This window comes from Nycticebus coucang, chromosome 4 (assembly GCF_027406575.1).
Source record: "Nycticebus coucang isolate mNycCou1 chromosome 4, mNycCou1.pri, whole genome shotgun sequence".
Classification (NCBI taxonomy): domain Eukaryota; kingdom Metazoa; phylum Chordata; class Mammalia; order Primates; family Lorisidae; genus Nycticebus; species Nycticebus coucang.
Window position 1 is genome coordinate 121,547,773 of NC_069783.1, and position 24,177 is coordinate 121,571,949.

The window sequence follows — 24,177 nt, forward strand, 5'->3', positions numbered from 1 at the left end:
ATCATAGCCATCGTTGTGAGTATTTAACAAAATACAGTAGAACCTTCATAGTTGACCACCTCTCTACATTGACCACCTCCTTAAGTTGACCTAATCTTCATAGACCAGGCATGCACCTTGTGTACGGATCAGTACTGTAGGCCTAGTTCCTGATGTTCACCACCTCCGCATGTTGACCAGGTTGTTAGAGTCCCTGGGGTGGTCAACTGACAGGGGTTCTGCCATAATTTTGGTAATGTCCATAGTTAATGTTCTTCAGGCACTTAGTATAGGCCGGCCTTTTATGCTCTCTCCTCTCACCCTCATACATTATTTCATTTAATTCTCATGACAATCTTGTGAGATGGGTGAGGAAATTAGAGCTCTGAAAAAAAGCTGAGTCAGTTGCCTAAGGCCAAGATTCAAAGCAAGATTCAATTCCTGGCCATCTGCCCCCACAGTGTGCTCTATTGGTTACTGCACGACAAATCACACAAATCTAAATTCACTCCTGGAGACACAGAGCAGTGTGTATCATAAGACCCATTGCTCAGATAGAGAGACTGAGGCACAGAGAGGCATAGGAACTTTCCCAAGGTCCACCCATCTAGAAACTTCCAGGTCTACCCAACTCCAGACCCCATATTCTTTCCCCTCCACTTTCTACATGTCATTTTACAATACTTAATGGTTTAATTGTCAAGTATAATTAAAAGTGGGACTAGGCTTCTTACGATGGAAGAGAGCAAGTACCATTATGCACTGGACATTTTAAACAGAACAAAAGCCCTACCTGGTTAAGACCACGGTTAGAATCTACATCAGGAATATTGCAATAAAACACAGTCCCAAGAACTACCTAGTTAGGGTCTTTGCTACAAGCCACACAAGAATTAACTGCAGCCCAGATTCACATGGGGCCAGACTTGGGGAAGCAAGGATGCAGGAAATGTTCAGCACACCATCCTCAACACTCATGTCAAGCACATCTGCATTGCTGGGGTAACAGGATTAATCCTGGATAGCATGGGCCCCTTGGAAAGATGGTTCTGCATCCAGATTACCACCAGCATTACACCACAGCTCCTCAGAACAGCCTGATTTGCACATCAAAGCAGAGTAGAAGGCACAGTGCTCTGGACGCCAGGATTCCTGGGCTCCACCGTGGCTTGGACACAGCCTGCCCCTGCCTTCCCATAGCACTGTTTTGTTCCCTGCTCCCTACCTCTACCCCAGCTTCTCTCTCTCCGTCCTCTTCCTTCAGTCTGATTTTCTCATCCTACCACTCAGTGGAATCATTTTGTTATACAATCAACCCTCATTGTTCACAGCATTTGTGTCCAATGAAGTTGCTGCAAATACTGGCTTAGTCAATAATGAACCATTGCTCCTAGGAGAGATACAGGGTTAGGTTCCTGCGAGCCTCTGGTCACAACACTGTCATCTACCAATCCTTACATAAGCTTGTAAGTCATTTCTGTTTTCAGACACCTTATTTAGCATTGTTGATTCATTAAATGCCCCAGTCTATCAATTATACCTGAACAAAGAATATTTTTAAATGCAGAAAACGTCCAATCTGGTTTAACTCTGACTTTGATTCATAATCTGCAAATAAACTGGTGAGTTGTTTTTTAGTTGCCATGGCCCCACACCTCCTCCCTCCTTCCCTCTCTCCACTCCCCCATTCCCTCTCCCCCCCACCATGTACTATTATCAATTGTCCTCATATCAGAATTGAGTACATTGGATTCTTGCTTCTCCATTCTTGTGATGCTTTACTAAGAAGAATATATCTCAACTCCATCCAAATTAATACAAAAGATGTAAAGTCACCATCCTTTTTAGTAGCTATATAGTATTCCATAGTACACACATACCACACCTTGTTAATCCATTCCGTGGATTAGTGTGCATTTAGGTTGTTTCCACAATTTGGCAATTATAAATTGAGTTGCAATAGACAGTCTGGTACAAATGTTCTTATGATAAAATGATTTTTTTTCTTCTGGGTAGATGCCCAGTAACAAAACTGCAGGATCAAATGGGAGGTCTAGTTTGAGTTCTTTGAGGATTCTCCATACTTCCTTCCAAAAGGGTTGCATTAGTTTGCAGTCCCACCAACAATGTAAGTGTTCCCTTCTCTCTACAACCACACCAACATCTGCAGCTTTGAATCTTTATGATGTGGACCATTCTCACTGGGATTAAGTAATATCTCAGGGTGATTTGGATTTGCATTTATCTGATAATTAGGGATGATGAGCATTTTTTCATTTGTTAGCCATTGTCTGTCTTCTTTAGAGAACGTCCTATTCATCTCACTTGCCCTTTGATATAGGGGATTGTTGGCTTTTTTTTTTTTTTTGTCTGTTTTTGCTATTGTTGTTGCTATATTTGAATTCTCTGTAGATTCTAGTTATCAAGCTTTTGTTTGATTCATAATATGCAAATATCTTTTCCCATTCTGATGGTTGTCTATTTGCTTTGGTTGTTGTCTCCTTAACTGTTCAAAAGCTATTCAGTTTAATTAAGTCCCATTTGTTTATTTTTGTTGTTGTTGCAATTGCCACTAGAGTCTTCTTCATGAAGTCTTTCCTCCCCCAGGCTGATAGCTTCAAGTGTTTTCTCTACACTTTCTTCCAGGATTTTTATTGATTCATGCCTTCAATTTAGATCTTTCATCCATCTTGAATCAATTTTAGTGAGTTGGAGAAAGGTGCAGACCCAGGTTTAGTCTTTTACACATGGTTATCCAGTTCTCACAGCACCATTTATTGAATAGGGAGTCTTTCCCCCAGTGAATGTTCTTGTTTGGTTTATCAAAGATCAGGTGGCTGTAAGATTTTAGTTTCATCTCATGGTTTTCTTTTTTATTCTAGATGTCTATGTCTCTATTTTTGTGCTAATACCATGCTGTTTTGATCGCTATGGCCTTGTAGTACAGCCTAAAGTCTGGTAAGCTGATGCCCCCGGCTTTGTTTTTATTACTAAGAATTGCCTTAGCTATATGGTTTTTTTCTGGTTCCATACAAAATGAAGAATGATTTTTTCCAAATCTTGAAAGTATGATGTTGCTATTTTAATGGGCATTGCATTGAATCCGTAGATTGCTTTGGGAAGTATACACATTTTAACAATGTTGATTCTTCCCAGCCATGAGCGTGGTATGATTTTCCATTTGTTAATATCTTCTGCTATTTCTTTTATTAAGGTTTCATAATTTTCTTTATAGAGGTCCTTCACCTCTTTTGTTATGTATATTCCTAGGTATTTCATTTTCTTTGAAGCTACTGAGAAGGGGATTGTGTCCTTCATTAGCTTCTCATCATGTCTGTTATTGGCGTATACAAAGGCTACTGACTTGTGGACATTGATTCTATATCCTGAATCATTACTATATTTTTATATCACTTCTAGGAGTCTTGTGGTTGAGTCTTTGGGGTTCTCTAAGTATAAGATCATATCATCAGCAAAGAGGGAGAGTTCTTTGCTCCTGCTTCCATTTGGATGCCCTTTATGACTTTCTCTTTACCTGATTGTATTGGCTAGAACTTCCAGCACTATCTTGAATAGTAGTGGCGATAGAGAACAACCTTGTCTGGTTCAAGTTCTAAGTGGAAAAGCTTTCAGTTTTACTCCATTCAGTATAATATTAGCTGTGGGTTTGTCATAGATGGCTTTGATCAATTTAAGAAATATGCCGCCAATGCCTATAATTCTTCAAAGTTCTAATTAGAAAAGGATGTTGAATTTTATCAAATGCTTTCTCTGCATCTATTGAGAGGATCATATGGTCTTTGTTTTTGCTTCTGTTGATATGGACAATTACATTTATAGACTTGTGTATGTTAAACCAGCCTTGCATCCCTGGGATAAAATCTACTTGATCGTGATGTTTGACTTTTTTAATGTGTAGCTGTAATCTATTGGCTAGGATTTTACTGAAAATTTTTGCATCTATATTCATTAGTGAAATTGGTCTGTAGTTCTCCTTTTTTTAGGTGGATCTTTTCCTGGTTTTGGTATTAAGGTGATGTTTGCTTCATAGAACATGTTGGGAAAGAAGCCTTCCTTCTCAATTTTTTGAAATAATTTCTGCAGTATGGGTATAAGCTCTTCTTTGAAGGTTCGATAGATTTCTGGTGTGAAGCCATCTGGACTAGGACTTTTTTGTTGGGAGAATTTTTTTACAGTTTCTTTGATCTTAGTGCTTGATATTGGTCTGTTCAGGAGATCTATTTCTTTTTGATTAAGTCTAGGGAGAGGTGTGATTCCAAGTATTGATCCATTTCCTCCACATTGTCAAATGTCTGGGCATAGAGTTTCTTGTAGTATTCAGAGATAATCTCATATCTCTGTGGCATCTGTTATTATTTCCTCTTTATTGTTTCTGACTGAAGTTATTAGAGATTTTACTTTTCTGTTTCTAGTTAATCTAGAAAGGTTTATCAATTTTATTTATTGTTTCAAAAAGCCAACTTTTTGTTTCATTAATTTTCTGAATTTTTTTTTTGTTTTCAATTTCATTAACCTCTGATTTAATTTTGGCTATTTCTTTTCTTCTGCTGCATTTAGGGTTAGATTGTTCTTCTTTTTCCAGTTCCATAAGATGGTTTGTGAGTGTGCTGATGCGCTCACTTTCTGTTTTTCAAAGGTAGGCATCTAGTGCAATAAATTTTCCTCTCAGGACTGCTTTTGCTATATTCCACAGGTTTTGGTAGCTTGTGTCTTCATTGTTGTTATGTTTGAGGAAATTAATAATTTCTTCTTTCATCTCTTCCTGAACCCAACTATCATTCAGCATATGGTTGTTTAGTTTGCAGAACTTTGTGTGGGGATGAACATTTTTGTTGGAGTTGAGCTTCACCTTTATAACCCTGTGGTCTGAGTAGAGACCTCATATAATTTCTATTCCTTTAGTTTTGCTGAGGTTTGATTTGTATCCTAGGGTGTGATCTGTTTTATAGTCTGTGCCATGAGCTGACAAGAAAAAGTATATTCTTTTGCTTTGGGATGGTGTGTTCTGTATATGTCTATTAATCCCATTTGTTCTAGGGTCATGTTTAAGTCTTTTCTATCCTTGTTTAGTTTCTGTTTAGAGGATCTGTACAGTTCTGTCAGAGGGGTGTTGAAGTCCCCGACTATTATGGTGTTATGGGATATCATAATGCTTAGACTCTTCAAGTCTGTTTCATAAATCTGGGAGCATTTAAATTAGATGCATAAATGTTTAAAATTGAGATATCTTCTTGTTGTAATGTTAATAGTGTGCAATTTTAAATTGCACACAAACTTTATGGATACCCTCTATTTCCTCCAAAAGGCATGTCATAGACAGACTTTAGCCCTATGCTTGTGGGTCATTTTAAACAACAGAATTGCCAATAAGAAAGCATAAAAAACATGAAAAAATATGACACTAAATGTAAGACTGCCTTAAGGGCAGTTTATGTTATGGGAACTGAACCCAGGAGGAAGAGGTTGCCTTGTTAAACTTCAGCTGGGAACACGTGCATCAGGTGACTCAAACTTTTTTATGACTCTGCAGGTGCAAGCACTCATCTGCGAATTATAACTTAATTTTGGTAAGTAAATTTATAAATACAGAATCTATGAACAATGAGAATAGACTAGATTTGTTTTATCATCTATCTTCCCTGCTGTAATATAAGAAGGCAGGGAAGGCCCGGAGTAATTTTCTCACCGCTGACAGCCCAGTGCCAAGCACAGTGGCTTGCAATAAATAAATATGAATGTTTTTGTCTCAGTGAATAAGTTATATGTTGCCTCATTAAGTATTTGTTGAATGAATCATTTTTGTTTGTTTGTTGTTTGTTTGAGACAGAGTCTCTGTTGCCCTGGGTAGAGTGCTGTGGTATCATCATAGCTTATAGCAACCTTAAACTCTTGGGCTCAAGCAATCCTCTTGCCTCAGCCTCCCAAGTAGCTGGGATGAATGAATCAATTTTTCAACAGTCATAAATTAAAACTGCCATGATGAACAGTGACATTTGTACCACACATCTTGAATTCAAGTAAAAAATTAGGTGTGCTAGGATTCTTGCTGATTCAAAATTCTATTCATGCCCAGGACTACCCTGAAGGGGTAAATTCTGGCCTGGTGACCAGAGAAAGGTGATAGAAAGTTGCCCCTATCTTGGTTCTGCCCCTTTAGCCCCCCATCCCCCACAGCCAGCCCCATAGGACAGGCTCCCTGATGGGCCTCTGAAGGAAGAAGCTGACTCAGACTGGCTCCCACAGTCAACAAAGGTTGACAGTCCACACTGGGAGAAGTCACGTTAGAAAGGGATGACCTCTGAGACTCTTCTAATTCCAGAACTCTCTGTTGTTCTATCACTCCCCCTCCCTTGAGTGACAGGTGTTGTATTAGTTTTATAACCTCTTGTGTTGGCAAATCCAAGAAAGCTGAAGGTAGCGTTAGATGACCTTGTGTGCTGCAAGTTACCCTATTTTTATCCCCAGACAACTGACTTGGGGAACAGGTTTTCCAAATCCCCTTGTCTTTCTCCTCGCTGTGTAGATTCAGTCAGGCCAGCACTTGCCCTGTTTCTCTGCCAATTTCTTTCTACAATGAAAGTGCATAAGCCTTCCAAGCCTGGTGTGGCAGGTGGTAAATTTGTTCAATCTATCCACATAACTTGACCTGGAGGCAGAGAGAAATGTAGACACTTCCAGAAGAGAGGTCTTGGGTAAACTTTTATTAATCTTTTAACTCCTCTTAACTCAGGCAGACACCTTCACCTATACCAGGGGACTTTTCCAAGGCACCTAGATTTAGCACCTGCCCATATAACTTCCTGCCATGGGAAACAGAATCTAGTCAGGCCAATGACCGGGGTTTGAATTATATCTCCTAGAACAAATCGCTTAAACTTGCTGAACTTCAGTTTATGTGTCTAAAAACAGAATAATGAAAGTGTCTCACGTCTCAAGATTGTTTAGAGAATTGAGGAAAATATAATAAAGCACCTTGCAAACAGTCTGTCATTGTTACTGTCATTCCTATTGTTAATTAGTAGTCATTCTGTTCCCTTCTGGAGACACAATTTGGACATGCCTCATTGATTAGACACCTACTTATGTATAAGGCACTCTAATCTGAAGACAGTTTCTCCCTCTGCACAGAACTCACATACTATCCACTAAATTATAGGAATTTAGCATGACAAAAGTAATACAACTCATTAATAATTTCCATGTTGATTACATACATGTTGAAATAAGATTTTTGGAAAGACTGGGTTAAATAAAATATATTACAAAAATTAATGTCATCCCTCAAAAGGTTAAGCATAGAGGGCGGCGCCTGTGGCTCAGTCGGTAGGGTGCCGGCCCCATATACCGAGGGTGGCGGGTTCAAACCCAGCCCCCGCCAAACTGCAACCCAAAAATAGCCGGGCGTTGTGGTGGGCGCCTGTAGTCCCAGCTACTCGGGAGGCTGAGGCAAGAAAATCGCTTAAGCCCAGGAGTTGGAGGTTGCTGTGAGCTGTGTGAGGCCACGGCACTCTACCGAGGGCCATGAAGTGAGACTCTGTCTCTACAAAAAAAAAAAACGTGGAAGACATTATTCTTAGTAAAGCATCACAAGAATGGAGAAGCATGAATCCTATGTACTCAATTTTGATATGAGGACAATTAATGACAATTATGGTTATGGGGGGGAACAGAAAGAGGGAAGGAGGGAGGTGGGTGGGGCCTTGGTGTGTGTCACACTTTATGGGGGCAAGACATGATTGCAAGAGGGACTTTACCTAACAATTGCAATCAGTGTAACCTGGCTTATTGTACCCTCAATGAATCCCCAACAATAAAAAAAAAAAAAGAAAAGTAAAAGAGAATAAAAAAAAAAAGTTAAGCATAGAATTACCAAGTAGCAATTCTAATGCTAAGTATGTATCCAAAAGAATTGAAAGCAGAGACTCAGATACGCAAAACCCAATCTTCAGAGCACCATTAATCACAACAGGCGAAAGGTGGAAGCAATCCCTATCCTCTAATGGATAAATGGATAAACACAAAGTGATATGTCCACATGATAGATTATTATGCAACCTTACAAAGGAAGGAAACTCTAATGCATGATATATACAGTATGCATAAAACTTGGGTACAGTTAAGTGAAATAAGCCAGACGTAAAAAGACACATATTACATATTTTCATTTACATGAGGTATCTAGATGAGGCAAATTTATGAAGACAGAAGAATAGAGACTACCAGGGGTTGACATTACTTAATGGTTATGTTTGAAATAATAAAAAAAGTTCTGAAGATAAATGGTGGTGAGGATTAAATAGCATTGTGAATGTATTTAATGCCTCTGAATTTGTACACTTAAGAATAATTTTATTGGCAAATTTTCTTCTGTACATTTTACTACAACAAAAACAATGTCAGCTGTTTAATGTTTCTTAATGCAACCACTAAAAATTTAAAATTACATAAATGATTCCCATGATCTTTCTCTCGGACATAAGATGTCTAGCACAGATCTAAAAGAGACAGGCACAAAACAAGGAGCCTCGCCTTAATTATTTAGGTAAACGATGTAACAGAGGTTTGTGGCAATTTAACCCAGAGCTGAAAGCTGGGGAAAGGCTTCCTTAAGGAATAATACTTGAGCTGGAGTCTGGAGGATGGGTGGCAGTTACTCAGGCAAAGGAGGAGGAACAACTGTCCTAGCCAGAAACAGCCTGTCCAAAGATTTGACCCACTGCAGGAAACAGGAGAAGGCAGAGGGCAAGACAGTGGGGTGGGGCAGGGAGTGAGGCAGAGGAGAGGTGGGCAGGTCCCCACCTCCAAGCCAACAGGTGTAGAGGATTTACCCAGAGAACAGTGACATCTGCACTCTCACCACCAGGTGGAGCACCCCTCATGAACCAAACCCACTACTTTTGAGTTGTGAACTTACTTGTCCCTATCTTCAAGTATTGAACAATGAGCTCCCACACATCAGGGACAATCTCTTGATACTTTTCATCTCCTGACACCATCTCAGCCCTGGCACAAAGTTGGCATCAATAAATATTTCCCTAGCTTGACCTGAAGGAGGCCCCCTAGCAGCTAACTCTTCCTAGCAGCCAGGGTGCCTCTGAATCCCAAACAGCATGTTGATGATGCTACCAAAGGATGTTTCTGCAAGGAGGTGCCTCAGAGCCCAGAGATAAAGAATAAGTATAAAACTAAAATCATCCCTCCAGGTCTAAACAATCATTAAACCTTTTTAACTGATAAAAATCATAGACTGAGATGGAATTAAGCATGTTTTGATATTTGCAATGCAGATGTTCACACTTAACATGGTTCCATCCCTAGTTGCTAACCCTGTTGGGCAGGCTAATGCTAGAAGATAAGGCACTGAACTTGAATTCTTCAGTTGATTATTCATTCCACAAATCTTTATTGGGCACTTAGTGTGGAACTAGTACTTTTTTGATGACAGAAGCCTTGATCAAATTCTGGTCTGTGACATGTGAACTGTAACTCCTTTCTTGTATCTGGAATAATTCCTCTCATGTTGAAGTAGACTGCTGGATATCTTATTATCAAGGAACAATGAGAAAACTAACATTTTAAAAGTACCTACTACGTGCCAAGAGCTATGTGGACATCTTACCTGTACCACTTCGCTTTAATTCTCAAAGCTGCACTGTGAGGTAAACACTATTCTTTAAAAGGTACAGATGAGATTCTGGGAGTCCGAGCTTTACTTGTTCTAAGCTATTTAGCTACTAAGTAAAAATGCCAATATTTGAATCCAGAGTTCCGCCTTATTCCTCTCATAGTAGAGGTCAATAAGAGAGAAGGTCGACTGAGCAAGAAAAAGAAGAAAACTGGGAAAGGGTGTTGGCTGAGAAAGGGATGGGGACACCCAAGCCCCCTACAGGGAGTGACATCTTGGATACAGAATGGGGAAGTAAAAGTTAGTAGTGACAAAAATTGCTAATGTGTTTCTGAAAGAAAAACAATAAAGTAAAATCCATTGTGTCTGAGCATAAAATGCTTTCACAAATGATTGAACTCAATAAGTATTTACTGAGCCCTACCGAATGCCATTCTCCATGCTGCCGGTTTCAATATTCAAGGAAAACATAATAACAATGACAATGATTTGCAATTATCCCTTATTGAAAGTTTACTGTGTGTCCAGCACTACTCCAAATACTTAAATACTATATGCACATTACCTAATTAAATTCTTACAATAGCACTACAAGCTAGGCACTGATATTTTCCCCACTTTATGGATGAAGGGCAGGTAGGATGTAGCTTCTGACCCCAAGAGTTCCACAGTGGCGTACGGAAGACAAGGCTCCCAGGAAGCACCTACAACATCACGTAGATTCCTTAAGCAAGACACTAGGGCATATGACAATGAGGGCTTAGATTCCAATGTCACCATTCAGAACCTCTATTTTCTCATCTGCAATAAGAGGATAGTATCACCCATGTCACAGGATTGTTCTGACATTAACATTTTTTTAAATACCCATCCCCGTTTTGGTTTTGGTCATGGGAATACTCCCCCTAAAACATATCTTTCCCATTGATTCTTTTCCAAAAATTCTGGTAAAAACGCAAAGGGCAACAATCAGAGGATTCTAACAAGTCCATGACAGTAGGCAAATAAAGGAAGGACCTCAAAATCTGAAGAATGGCCAAGATGGCGGAAATGAGTTTCCTTCATCTCTCAGGTTTGACCTAAAGGTTGGCAGGATCTGGGAACTAGACATTGGGTATAGGGCATGAAGATCCAAGAATATCCCATACTTCTGGCCAGAGGACCAGGAAAGGAGGCCCTATAAGTAGGAAAGCATAAGAAGAATCCTCATTTTTTTCTTCATTCTATCCCAACCCTGCCCCAAAGTCAGCCTGGCCACAAAATTGCTTTCTTATGACAGAGAAACAGCACAGGCCCCTAAGACCCCAAAAGAAAACCCATCCCTTTGGATAGAGGAACTGGGAACAGGGGCAAAGTGATGTGAATAATGTGAAGGAGAATCTACAGGTTTTTTTCTATCTTTCTCTTTTCTCTCACCACAATACCCAAAGATAGGACCAGTTCAAAACTGTACAGCAGGGAAAGAGGCTAAAACTCTGATAGAATCCTATCTTTCTGGCCAGAAGAACTGGAGAAAGAGGGCCCTGGAAGCCAGAGAAGGTAGAAGTTATTCCTGAAAGAAAAGAGTTGGAGAAGGAGATTTCTACTTCTATAAGTAAAATGCTACATATCCTCAGAACAAACCCAAGGAAGCATAGCAAAGACTTTGAGAATTCAACTGGCATTGGGTCATCGCCTACAGAAGGCAAGGTAGAACTTACTAGTCCAACCTAGCCTTGCTTAAGAAAAACAAAATGAACAAAAATCAATATTCTTCAGGTAGAAACCTAGAGTGTCACAAAAATATTTTAAATGTCCAGAAGATACCTCAAATTATGTGGTATAGCAGAGATCAGGAAAATGCGTCTAGTTTTCTAATTTTCAAGGGCAAAAACAATCAGCAAGTGCCAACATTGACATTAGCCAGATGTTAGAATTACTAGACAAAGACTTTAAAGCTGGCATCATACTCATGTTTCATAACATAGACATAAATACTCTTGAAGTGAAAAGAGAGTGATTTGCATAGAGAAATAAAAGCTACTAAAAAGAATCAAATGATAATTTTGGAATTAAGAAATACAATATCCAAAACACAATGAGAAAATGTTTAAATTACTGGATGAGCTCAATATCAAAACCGAAGTGACAAAGGACAGAGTCAGTGAATGAAATTAGATCAACAGAAATTGCCAAATCCAAAGAGCTGAGACAAAAAAGTTTAAAAAAACAGGATAAAGCTCCAAGGACCTGTTCAATAATAAAGATCTAAGTTTCACTGGAGTCCCTGAAGGAGAACCAAAAAAGAATTGGTACAGAAAAAATATTTAAAGATAATGGTTGAAATTTCCCCCAATTTGGTGAAAAACATAAATTTACAGATTCAAAAAGCTCAGCAAATCTCAAACAGGATAAACTCAAAGAAAAACATGCCTAGAGCCATCATAATCAAACTGTTGAAAATTAAAGGTAAAGAAATAATCTTGAAATCGGTCATTAAAAAAATAGTAGTAAGGTATTACAGGTAAGGGGACAATTTGAATGACTGAAGATTTCTTATCAGAAACTATGAAAACAAAAAGTTAGTAGAACGACATCTTTAAAGACATTTTCCATAAGGAAAACTGAGAATTCATTGCCAGCGAAACTGATCTAAAAGAAAAACTAGAGGAAGTTTTTCAGGTTTAAGAGAAATAATACAAGAAGAAAACTTGTAACTTCAGGCATGAAGAAAGAGCAACAGAAATAATGAATATCTAGTAAAAGGTAATAGATATTTTCTCCTCTTACATTCTTTAAAACGTGTAAGATGGATGAATGGAAAAATTTTAACATTGTAGGGGGACCATTTTGTTGTCTATTCATTTAATACATATGGCAACTATAACATAAAAGGACAGTGAAAACTCAGACTGAAGTAGACTCTTCAAAAATGAGAACATCATATTTTCTTGTGTATGAATATATCTTATAATTAAGACAAGTAATGGCTTGTGACTTGTTTCTTCACAGGGAAGAGCACGTTCCCAAGGACACAGGAGACTTTCACGATGTCTTTCCATCAATAACAAATGTCCATGTCTTTAGACTAAGCACAGTATGAAGACCTAATCCCTGTCCCCTAGGTGCTTATAATCTAAGGCTGATTATACTGACACAAATAATCAACTGGAATTAAGGAGCCAAAAGAAATGGGTTATAATGATGCACATGAGCTCTCAACTCAAACATCAAGCATCTTCCCTGATCACCTTATCTGAACTGGTCCCCACCCTGCTATCCTCTGCTCCTGCCTCATCACTTAGCAAAAGTTTAAAATGTGGGATGGTGCCTGTGGCTCAAAGGGGTAGGGTGCTGGCCCCATATGCTGGAGGTGGTGGGTTCAAACCCAACCTGGCCAAAAACTGCAAAAAAAAAAAAGTTTAAAATGTGTATTTACCGCAAGCAGTATAACTTGGTTCTTTGTACCCTCAATGATTCCTCAACAATAAAAAAATAATAATAATAAAATAAAAAAGTAAAATGTGTATTTACATGTTTTTTTTATTTGATCACTACTCTCTTCCCTTATAGACTGTAAGGTTTTTGTGACAAGTTGGTCTTGTTCAGACTTGAGTCTGTAGCATCTCAGAGATACCAGGCAGAGCAGGCACTTGAAGGTGTGTGGAATGAATGAATAAATGGGTGGATTAGAGAAAGGAGGAAGGTGATCAGTGGGTCGGCTAGTCAAATTGAAGTACAAATATCATTCAGGAAAGGAAAGGTAAGTAGACCAATTTAGGCCCAAGAAAGAGCTTTCAGATAAGCAAAATAGCTGGACTTCACCAAAACAGACTAACCAGGAAAACTGGGATGTCCTCAGGTCTTTATTGATAGAACAACCATCTATCTCAGATAGATGAAGTAGAGCTAAACCACAACTCAAGATCTGGTTGAGATACCTGTTGGTTTAGTGATAAATGCTCACTCTTTGTAATCACCTCTAGGAAACTGTACCTGGGAGAGAAGCCACTTTAAAGAACCAGTTTCTAAATACTTCACTTAACTACAAAAGTCAGACCACATCTGTGGGGTGGGAAGGGGAAAAGAGAAGTCTTGGGAAGAGATGGAGGATGAACAGCTGCCTTTCTGCTGCTGTCAAGCAGAAGAAGAATTAGACTTGTTCTAGGTGGTTTCATGGCTCAGAGCTAAAACTAACAGGAGGAAACTAAAGGAAAACAGATTTAGCAAGGTAAATGCTCATAGTTACAAACATCCCCTCTGAAACAAAAGAAATGAGTGATCTCATAAGATCAGCAACTCCCTGTATATGGAAGCTTGGAGAAAAGGCTGAATAATCAGAAATATACAGAAGTTAAATTCAAATTGTCCACTTGATGGGAGATTGGACTAGACCTGTGTTTCCCAAATTGTATGTCACGGAATATAAAAATAAATTTGAGAAAGACTCCATGCTATTCCCCTCCATTGGAGATTCACAAAGCACATTAGCACATTAAAGGCTCTGGAAAAGTCCTCCAGAGTAGGACATGAGCCTATGAAACTTAGTAATTCTCAAACTTACTTGATCATGGAACCCAAATCCCCTTAATTCTTTCACACTTGGGGGAAACTAACATTATGTAGAACACACTTCAAATAACCCACTCTAGAAGATAACTCTGTCTTCTCAACTTGAACATTCTATGATTCTCTCCGCATTACAGGGAAAGATGGTTTAGAAGCTGGAAGCTGTAGGTCAATGGATCTCAAACTTGAGTATGCATCCAAATTCCTTGGAGGGCTTATTAAAACACTGATTGTAGGCCCACCCCCACCCCAAGTTTCTGATACCTTGAATCTGGAGTAGAGTCTGAGATTTTGCATTTCCAACAAGTTTCCAGGTAGTTCTGAGGCTACTCGTCAAGGGATCATGTTTTGAAAACCATTTGTCTAGACTTTGAGATTAAGACCTTTCAGTGCTGGTCTATGAAGCGAGTGTATGATGCCCCATGATCACATCAATGTATACAGTTATGATTTAATAAAAAAAAAAAAGACCTTTCAGTGCTTTAGCCAACTTGAAGTTGGAAAGCTTCACGCCTCACACCGTGAACTAGTCTCCAAGCCCCCATAATTCTGACCTTTTCTTCTCACTCCATAAAACAGTAGGTGGAGCGGGAAGACAGAAGAGGAATCTGATCCTAATGAAGTAGAAGCCGTCTGCAAAGCCCTCTCCTGATAGTAACTGTGACCCCAGAAGACACAGGTGGCATTACTTATTACAGGAGGCTGCCCTTGTTCAGATCTTTCCAATTCTAATTCAGACTTATGCTTCCTCCCCCCACCCAGGCATCCTGTGCCGTATTTACACTCCCACCCTCACACCCACCCCACCCCCATCTCCGCTGTCTCATTTATCCATCACAGCAACCTTGCAAGACAGCTACCATGATTCTCCCCTCCTATTTTTAAGATTAATATGAGAGTACAATTTCCTTTTTACTGATGGCAAAATTGAGGCTCAGAGAGGTAAAGCAAGTTGGCCAAGGTCACACAGTAGTAAGAGCTAGGGTTTGAACCCAGAACAGTAGAGTCCATGTTTGAAACCTTTCCTACAACTCTCTTCTTGCCAACTTGTAAGCCTACCCCTTTCCTGTGCTCCAATCCCCATCCCTCCCATTGGTCAATACATGCTTGTTGAGGGAACACCTTCCACCCTCCGGCCATCACTCATTCCTCCTGTAAACAATTCCAGTCAGTTCCTCAAAGAGTGACTAAGTGTCAGATACCTGGAGACCCAGCAGTGAACAAGACCAACAAGGTCCCATCCCTGCTGGGATCAGAGGATAAACAGACAATTGTCATGAAACATGCCAAGGACTGTCCATACCCAGCACCTGTGGCAGGTCAAAAGTGTCCCTAAGAGGAGATGACATCTTCACTAAATCTTAGGGGGCGAGGGGACACAAGGTCACTCAGCAGCTCCAGGTCAACCCCTGCACTGTCGCGCCTGGACTCCTGCCATGCCCCTACGAGTTCCTAACTCGCTGTGTGGTGCTGTCTTCCACTCCACTCCACTACTCACTGCCAAATCCCAGGAGTCATCCTTGATGCTTCTCTTTCCCTCTCACCCTATAGCAAGACCCAGCTATGCTGCCTCTGGGCACATTCCCCAAATCTGCCTACAGTGGCCACGGCCACTGCTGTTCCCCAGTCTCAGACACCATCATCAAGCCAGGACAACTGCAGCAGCCTCCTGACTAGTCTCCCTGCCTCGCCTCTGGCTCCTCTATAACCCCTGTAACAATGACAACTGATCTTTTGTATCCATATATCAGACCCTCACTCCCCTACTGTAAACCTCAATGGCTCCCTATTACTCTTAGAATGTAATTCCCTCCAATTGCCTACAAGTCTCCCCCTAATCAGAACACAGGCTAGGTCTCTCCCTCCTCACCCCCCTCCAGCATGCTCCATTTCTTGTCTCCTGCCACATTGTCCTGCCTTCTTTCCTTCAAATGCACCAATGCACCTCAGGGCCTTTGCACTTGCTGTTCCCTATTTGGAAAGCCCTTTCCCCAAACCCTTCAAGAACTGACTTCTTGTCACAAAGATCCTTAGTTTACATGTCACCTTCTCAGGGAAGCTGCCCCTGACCTCCCAGTCATTTGCAATCATATCAAAGTTGTATTTTCTTCCCAGCACTGAGTCATTCTCTCATAGTTTCTGCTTTGTTCATCTACTGTCTGTCTCCCCCAACTGGAAACAGAAGCTCCATAAAACCAGAAACGTTATCTATTTTGTGTACTGTTCTTCCACCTAGAATGGGGCCTGGCACATTATAACAGACTGTCAATGAGTGGATGAATGACTGACTGAATGGCAAAACCCCCAAACGGCTCGGTGTGACTGCAACCATGGGAACAAGACTGAAGGGTCTTCAGCCAAGGAGTGACATGATCAGAGGTGCTTTCCAGAAAGATACTCTGGCTGTTGGGGGCAGGGGGGAGAAAAGTCGAGACATACACCAACTCGAGAGACATTTGCACAGGACGTGGAGAGGAATGAGATGTGGAGGAAGCTGAGGAAAGGCAGCATCAGAGATTAAAAACTCCATCCCACTACACCACCCAGTACTGTTGCAACAGACAGCAACATTTTGCCTCCCTAACTAAATCACTCTGTTTATTTAAGAATTAGAAACTTCTTTTCTCCTGCTCTCTCTCTCCATACATCTCTCCACTCCCCAAAGAAAAGATGCACAGCTCTGTGTCCACAATAAGTGACTGTCTGAAATGGAGCTTCTAAAAGGAGACAGCGCTGGCATTCCCTGCACACAATGCCAGAATGAGCAATGATTAGGAACAGCAGCTCCGGAGTCAGACAAGGCTGGCTACGTGCACCACCTTTGTGCCCCAGTGTCCTCATCTGTAAAACAAGGATAACGGGAGCTCCCATCTCAGGGGATTCTTGCCAAAATGAAATGGGATCCTCCATGTAGAGTGTTCAGTGCTGTGCAGAGAGCAGAGCAAGCCCTCAACCAAAGGAACTATTATTAGGAGCCTCAGTCACTTAAATCAAATCGGCAGCCCCTCCCCCAGACCCTGGGGCCCTGCCACTCCAGCTTTGCCCCCATACCTGACTCATCCTACTCCTGACTGCTGGTTGGCTGCAGTCTCTCCAGAGCTGGGATATGTCATAATGTGATTGATGCATCCGATCATAAAAATAACTCATTATTTTGATGTGGGGTGCGTCATCCCTAAAAATAACCAGGCATCTTGGAAGAAGGCGCCACAAAAATGTTGGGTTGCACTGGGGGTGCACACACTCACACCAACACGTCCACACAGAGAACAGACACTTTAAATAGGATGGGGAGACACACCAACTTTAACCCAGGGGGAAAAAGCCTTCTCGCTCTCATCACTCTCACGGGGAGTTGATGATGGTGACATCTGATTAGAAGACTCTTGTCCAGAGATAGCCCAACTAGCGACAGAAGGTGGCAGTCTATCGTATCAGAGGACGCTGCCGGCTAACAGTTTTCCCCAAGTGCAGCAAAGTCACTCACTTCCAGCCCTAGTATTTCCCCCAGACTTCATTTGCCACAAATGCGCTCCTAATTCTAAGCCGGTGTCACACTTCCTTCTTTTAGCAAAGAAATGCCCCCCAGATATATCATCCTGATTTGCACTGTAAAGGACACCAACTCCAACTCTCATCCTTTTGGCCACTGGAGTGGGTCCCTTGCTACCATAAGAGCCTCAAAGAAATTCATTCTTTTCTGCTGGGAACACTTGTTTCTTCCCTGTACACTTTGGGGGGTTACAGGCACAAGGTTTTAAAAACCTCCAGACTTTTGAGAAAACAGATGCAGCCCAACTTGTTGTGGCATCACTTTCCTGGTGACGTCACCCTTGCCTCCCTTCACAGATACCCCCTTGGCCTTCTGGAAAATGACATTACTTCTTCAAAGGTGCTCAGCAAGCCAAGGGGAACAGGCTGGAACATGGAAGAGTATGAGGCCTGGAGGAGTGGCCTCGGGGTGTGAGTAACCCCGACTCTCTGGGAGGGACCCAGAATCTCCCAGGACACCCCTGGCTCCCAGAGATAACATTTGCCTCCAAGATGCAGGAAAGAGGTTATGTCAGCTTGATGGCAAGAGAACGCAGAGTTAGCAATGAGTGGAGCTTGTAGCCAGATGCCAGTGTTCAAATAATAATAACTAGTGATTTTGATGTGCCTCTTCCTAGTAAGGCACTTGCGAACAACGGCATGTGTGAGCCTCAGTTTCCTTGTCTGTAAATAGGAGAGAAAAATACCTACCTAACAAAGCAACGCTGAGGAGAAATGACATGACATAAGGAAATCACAGGACAGGCATACAGTAAAAACTAGTCGCCATTGTCCTCATCACCATCACTTTAGATAAGATGCAGAAGGCATCTAAGCCGCCCTGCAAATTTCCAAAGCTGTGTTACATTCCTGAGAGTGCCGGGAGCTTTACACCCAAAGGGACATCATCTCATGGGCCAGAGGGCGTGGAGCATGGCAGAGAACAAACCCAATCACTGCCCCTGCTCTCCAGAGCCCACCGTGTGACAGTGAAGAACAGATCGCACCGAGGCTGGGTTAGAGAGCCTCCAAAAGTTAAACACAGATTTACCACATGGCTCAGCAATTCCGCTCCTGGGCATATGCTCCGAAATTGAAAAAACAGGTGCTCACACAAATCCTTGTCCACACGTGTTCACAGCATCCCTAGTCACAACAGCCGAAAGGAGAAAACAACTAAAATATCCATCAACAGATGAATGAATCAATAAACTGTGGTCTAGCCATACAATGGAATATTATTCGGCCATAAGAAGGAATGAAGTTCTGATGCCTGCCACCGCTACAAGAAGCTTCGAAACACTGTGCTAAGTGGAAGAAGCTGGATGCAAAAGGTCATATATTAACATCATATGACTCCACTTATCCACAATGTCTAGAATAAGTAAGTTCATAGAGACAGAAAGGAGACTGGTGAGTGGCAGGGGCTGAGGGGAGGAAGGGCTGGAGAGAGACTGCTTAACAAGAATAAGTTTCCATCTGGGGTGATGAAAATATTTTGGAACTAGACAGAGGTGGGGGTTGCACAAAAGTATAAATGTACTAACTACTGCTGACTCGGTCACCTTCAAATGATCAATTTTATATTATATAACTTGTACTTCCATTAAAAAAAAAAAGACTGGATTATGCACACATTTCCCGTTTTGACAGGAAAAGTGTGAGGTGCTATGGGAAGCACAGAAGCCATAATCCAGGCTGGGTGTGGTGGCTCACACCTGCAATTCTAGCACTCTGGGAGGCCGAGGAGGGAGGATCACTCAAGCCTGAGCAAGAGCGGCACGCTGTCTCTACTAAAAGTAGAAAAATTAGCCAGGTGGCCAGACGTGGTGGTAGGCCTATAGTCCCAGCTCCTCGGGAGGCTGACGCAGGAGAATCACTTAAGCCCAAGAGTTTGAAGTTGCTGTGAGCTATGCTGAGGCCATGGCCAGGCAACAGAGCAAGACTCTGCCTCACAAAAAAAGGGGAGATGGGAAGAGCCATAATTCATCGTCATTAACCACATTTTTTCTTATCTTTAGTGCATCCAGTGGGACCTCCCGACAGCTACCTCTGAAGGCTGAGTTCCTAATAAAGCAAAGGCACCAGGAGCTGAACTACCTGCCCAAAGGTGGGAAGTGGCTGCTGTTGGCCACTCAAACTCTCATACCCACACTTCTGCCCAGACTGGTTGTCATTCCAGATGCCTGGCGGTCAACTCAAGAGGAGCCTCTAAGAAGTTCCTAAGGAAAGAGAGAGGCAGGCAGATTAAAGGTCCAAGGAAAAAAATCATACGTTTCTACCCAAAATAATCAAAGATAGGGACTCAGATAGATCTTTGTACACACATGTTCACAGCAGCCAAAAGTTAGAAACAACCCAAGTGTCGATCAACAGCTGCATGGACAAGTTAAGATGCGGTCTACCCACACAGTGGAATATCATTCAGCTATAAAAAGGAATGTTCTGACGAACCTTGAAAACATGATGCTTTGTGAAAGAAGACAGACACAAAAACCACATATTGTATGATCCCACTTATGTGAAATACCTGCCATAGGCAAATTTACAGAAGCAGAAAGTAATGAGTAGCTCCCAGGGACAGAGAGTGACTATTTAATGGGTACAGCATTCTACTTGGGGTAATGAGTAAGTTTTAGAAATAGATAGTAGAAGATGATTACATAACATTGTGAATATACCTAATGCCACTGAACTACAGACTTAAAAATAGTCAAAATGGTAAATTTGATGCTATGTTTTACCACAACACAAAAAAAAATGTTTTAAAAAATCACAGATGATGCACAGTCATTGGCTTTATTCTTTCTAAGAGCAAGATTCAGAGGGTTCCCATCGAATCAAACAGGTGGATGTTTGTACCTCAGTGCTCCCACTTTTCCAAACTGTGTGACTTTGGACAGGTCATTTAACACCTCTGAGCCTGTTTTCTAATCGATAATAGCACCTACCACTAAGGGTTGTTGTGAACATAGTGGATTCAAACCACATAAAGGATTGTGAACCACAGTGCCTGGCTCTTAGTGTTAGATAAATAGTTATGATTGTTAAGAACCCAGTCACCTAAGAGGTACCTAAATTCTATTCTACCTCCCAGAGTTGTACTATGTTGAAATTAAAAATAAAAATACAAAATGCAGATGGGAAGACCAACTAATCTGCGTCCAGAGTGGAAGCTATGTGCTTACAAGATGATGGCAGAGGGGATAATTCAATGGTGATGGCTCTACTCGGAGACTTAGAAGAAACACCCAAAGGACATCTTCCAAGGCAGATAGATCTGGGCATCAGCCTTTCTGAATGTAGGGGGCATGTGTGTTTCCCCCTACACCATGTGTGGTTAGACTGCTGTGGGGACCCTCAGCTCACGTCTGGCAGGGTCAGGAGTAAGAAGGACAGAACTGGAGGGGCCTACTGGACATCATCTCAGATAGTCCCAAGAACAGAGGATCAAGATTGCTGTCACAGTTGAGATTATTGGGCCCTTCCCATATGCCAAGAACGTCCTGGGGAACACTGAGGATGGAAAGTATGGTGCTCTTCCCACAGGACAGGTTCCTATTGGTACTTTTTCACCTCCCATTCCTGACTTTTCTTCCCCCAAAGCTTAAAACCCCCAAGAGTCACAGAGGCCTGAGTGCTTGGCCCCTGGGGAAAAGAAGAGCCTGGGGAGCTGGGAGAAGCCCACCTCATTGGCCACACGGCTGGAGAAAAGCACATTCCAGCAGGAAGGAGACAGAGGTAGGGAGAGCAGGGAAGCAGGAGGTACTGAGGCCTGAGGGAAGGAGCCCAGCAGCTGGCCTGGAATCCCCAAGAGGCCCTGGGGTTGAAGAAGTGCACGTGATCAGGGCTTCTCACTGTGGAAACTCGTCCCTAAGGAAAGGGTAACCAAGAAAGCAAGAGAAAGGGTGTGGCATATGCTCACAGAAGAGCTGGCTAGCAGAGCCACTCGCTAGCCATGTAACCGCAGGCAAGTGTATTAGTTTCCAATTGCTGCTATAACAAATAGCCACAAACTTAGTAGCTTAATACAACACATATTTCTCTAATGTTAAAGTGCTGGAGATTAGAAGTCCAAAATGGGGCTTACTGGGCTGAAATCAAGGTATCAACAGAGCTGCATTCCTTAAGGCCTCCTGTATTTCTTGGCTTCTGGCCCTCTCTTCCCGCTCCCAAGACAACAGCACAGCACCTTCAAATCTCTGTCTCTGGCGCTAACCCTCCTGCCTTCCTCTTTCCCGTATAAGGACACTTACGATGACTTTTGACCCACCCAGCTAATTCAAGATAATCTCTCCATCTCAAGATCTTTCATTTAATCATATCCTCAAAGTCCTTCTGCTATGTAATGTAACATACCCACAGGTTCTGGGGACTTAAGGCATGCACATATTTGGGAGGGGGTCATTATTCTGAGTATCACAGTAAGTAGGTCCCTTTTCCTCCCCCCAAGCCTTGACTTTCTCAATGGGGAGAGCAATACTTGGTAACAGAACTGACATCTGGGGTCTGTGTGAGGATGATGGCAGGAAAGGGATGATCTCTTAGCACAGGACCTAGGAAAGAGTGGGGAGTCGGTCAGGGCCATCCCCTTCTTTTCCCACCAACCCCCTCTTTATAACAAACACCAGGAGGCCTGTTGCGTCTTGGGAATCAAGGTTTTCCAAACTCCTTGCCCAAGTTTGAGGCTCAGGTGAGAGTCACATATTGACTCCCAGCCCCGGCTCTGACAAGAGAGTATCATTCTTCATATAAAAATGAAAAATGTATCTTCACACCCCCTGATTCCAGAGTAATGGGATTTCTTCAGACAGGCTTCATTACTGTGTCTCAATGCCATTTGACTTATAATTGCATTCCGAAGCTGGAATTGATCGATCGCCCGTGCATTGTCATTACTGGATGTTTACCTGATCTGTTTGATGAATATTAATCCACAAAAAAAAAATAAAAAATAAAAAATTTCCATTCCCAAAGCAATTCCTGGCAAAATATTCTTTCTTGCTCCTCTTCTTCTACCAGTAACTGCTGAAACAATGTATAGAGTTAAGTAATAACAAGCCACTGTCACAGTGATTTATTGGCCATGAAAACAAAGAGAAGGAAGGATTTCAGCCTCTCCTTTACTGAGCAACACCTGGGGGAAGGAACACAGTGTTCCGTTCGCGAGCTCGGAGCAGACAGCAGAGAGGCAGGGTTTGAAGGCCACAGAGAAGAGCATTTAGACAACAGATACTGACCTCTTGCCAAGGTATCCTCCAAGCAGTACCAGCATGTTTCCTGTGTCCCCATTCCACACTGGGGAGCTTCTAGAACAAGCTAATGTTTACTGAGCACTAGCTACAATTCAAGCTCTCTGGACATGCATGTAATCCTCACCGCACATTTGTGAGATTGGTTTGACCCAGCAATCCCACTACTGGGGATCTACCCAAAGGACAAGAAATCATCAGAGCAAAAGACACCTGCTTATCACAGCAGCAAAGATATGGAATCAACCTACATGTCCATCAATGAATGGGTGAATAAAGAAAAAGTGGTATATGTTACTATATGCCATGGAATACTACTCAGCCAAAAATAACAATGGAATCATGTCATTTGCGGCAACATGGATGAACTGGAGTCCATTATCTTAGAGTTTACAGTCTATTTGGAGACCCTAAACTAAGTGCCCAGTAAATGATAGCCAAAACATTAATTTTTATCATTACTGTCATTATTATACTGCTTTTATTATCTTTACCTGCTTGAGACAAAGAAACCTTTCCAAACATCCCATTAAGGAACCAGCCTTCAAGATAATAAGTGCTGCATTTCCTGCAGTAAATCGTAAGATCCTTGAACATATTTAATAATATTTTAAGTCTTTCTATGTTTCTGGGTTCTTAATGAGAATTTGAATTGCAACCACATCCTTCAACAAGCTCTCCTAGAGATGTAAATGGCTCTCCCTCCCATCACAGAATGATTCCAGGGTGTCCAAAGGCACACAGTTGGAAAAGGTGAAAGGTATTTACCAAGACATGAGTGGAGCACTCAGACAACTCGGAAGACTTCAGCCATCCTGCCCAGCTACCAGGCATACTTGGAAGCTGCGAAAACAACTCCAGAGCTCCAAGTAAAGTGACCAATCATCCAACAAGGATGCTTTCCAGGGACTTGGGACTTTCAGCCCTAAAACCAGGAGTATTCTGGGCAAACTTGGACCAAATGGTCATCCTCACCTCAAGACGTTTGGCATTCACCCCACAAAGAAGCGATGGGAAGCCCAGCTGAAGTCAATCATGGATCTCTTAATTTGGAAGCCCTTGTTCAATCCTAATCCCCACACACAGATCTTTTCGTAGTTTGGCTGAGCTGAATTTGGACTTTGCCTATACTTGGGCCATCTTTGAACGGTCCTGGACCAAGACACATAGGTGTGGCCTTCCCTGGTCACTTCTCTAGAGACAGAGAGGGATCAAGATTGA

At 41.8% G+C, this 24,177-nt stretch overlaps 1 protein-coding gene across 1 annotated transcript in view; it reads right to left on the minus strand.

Moving 5' to 3' along the window:
* Positions 1–24,177, minus strand: part of KSR2 (kinase suppressor of ras 2) — a 464,385-nt gene that overhangs the window by 289,534 nt on the left and 150,674 nt on the right. The window lies entirely within an intron of this gene.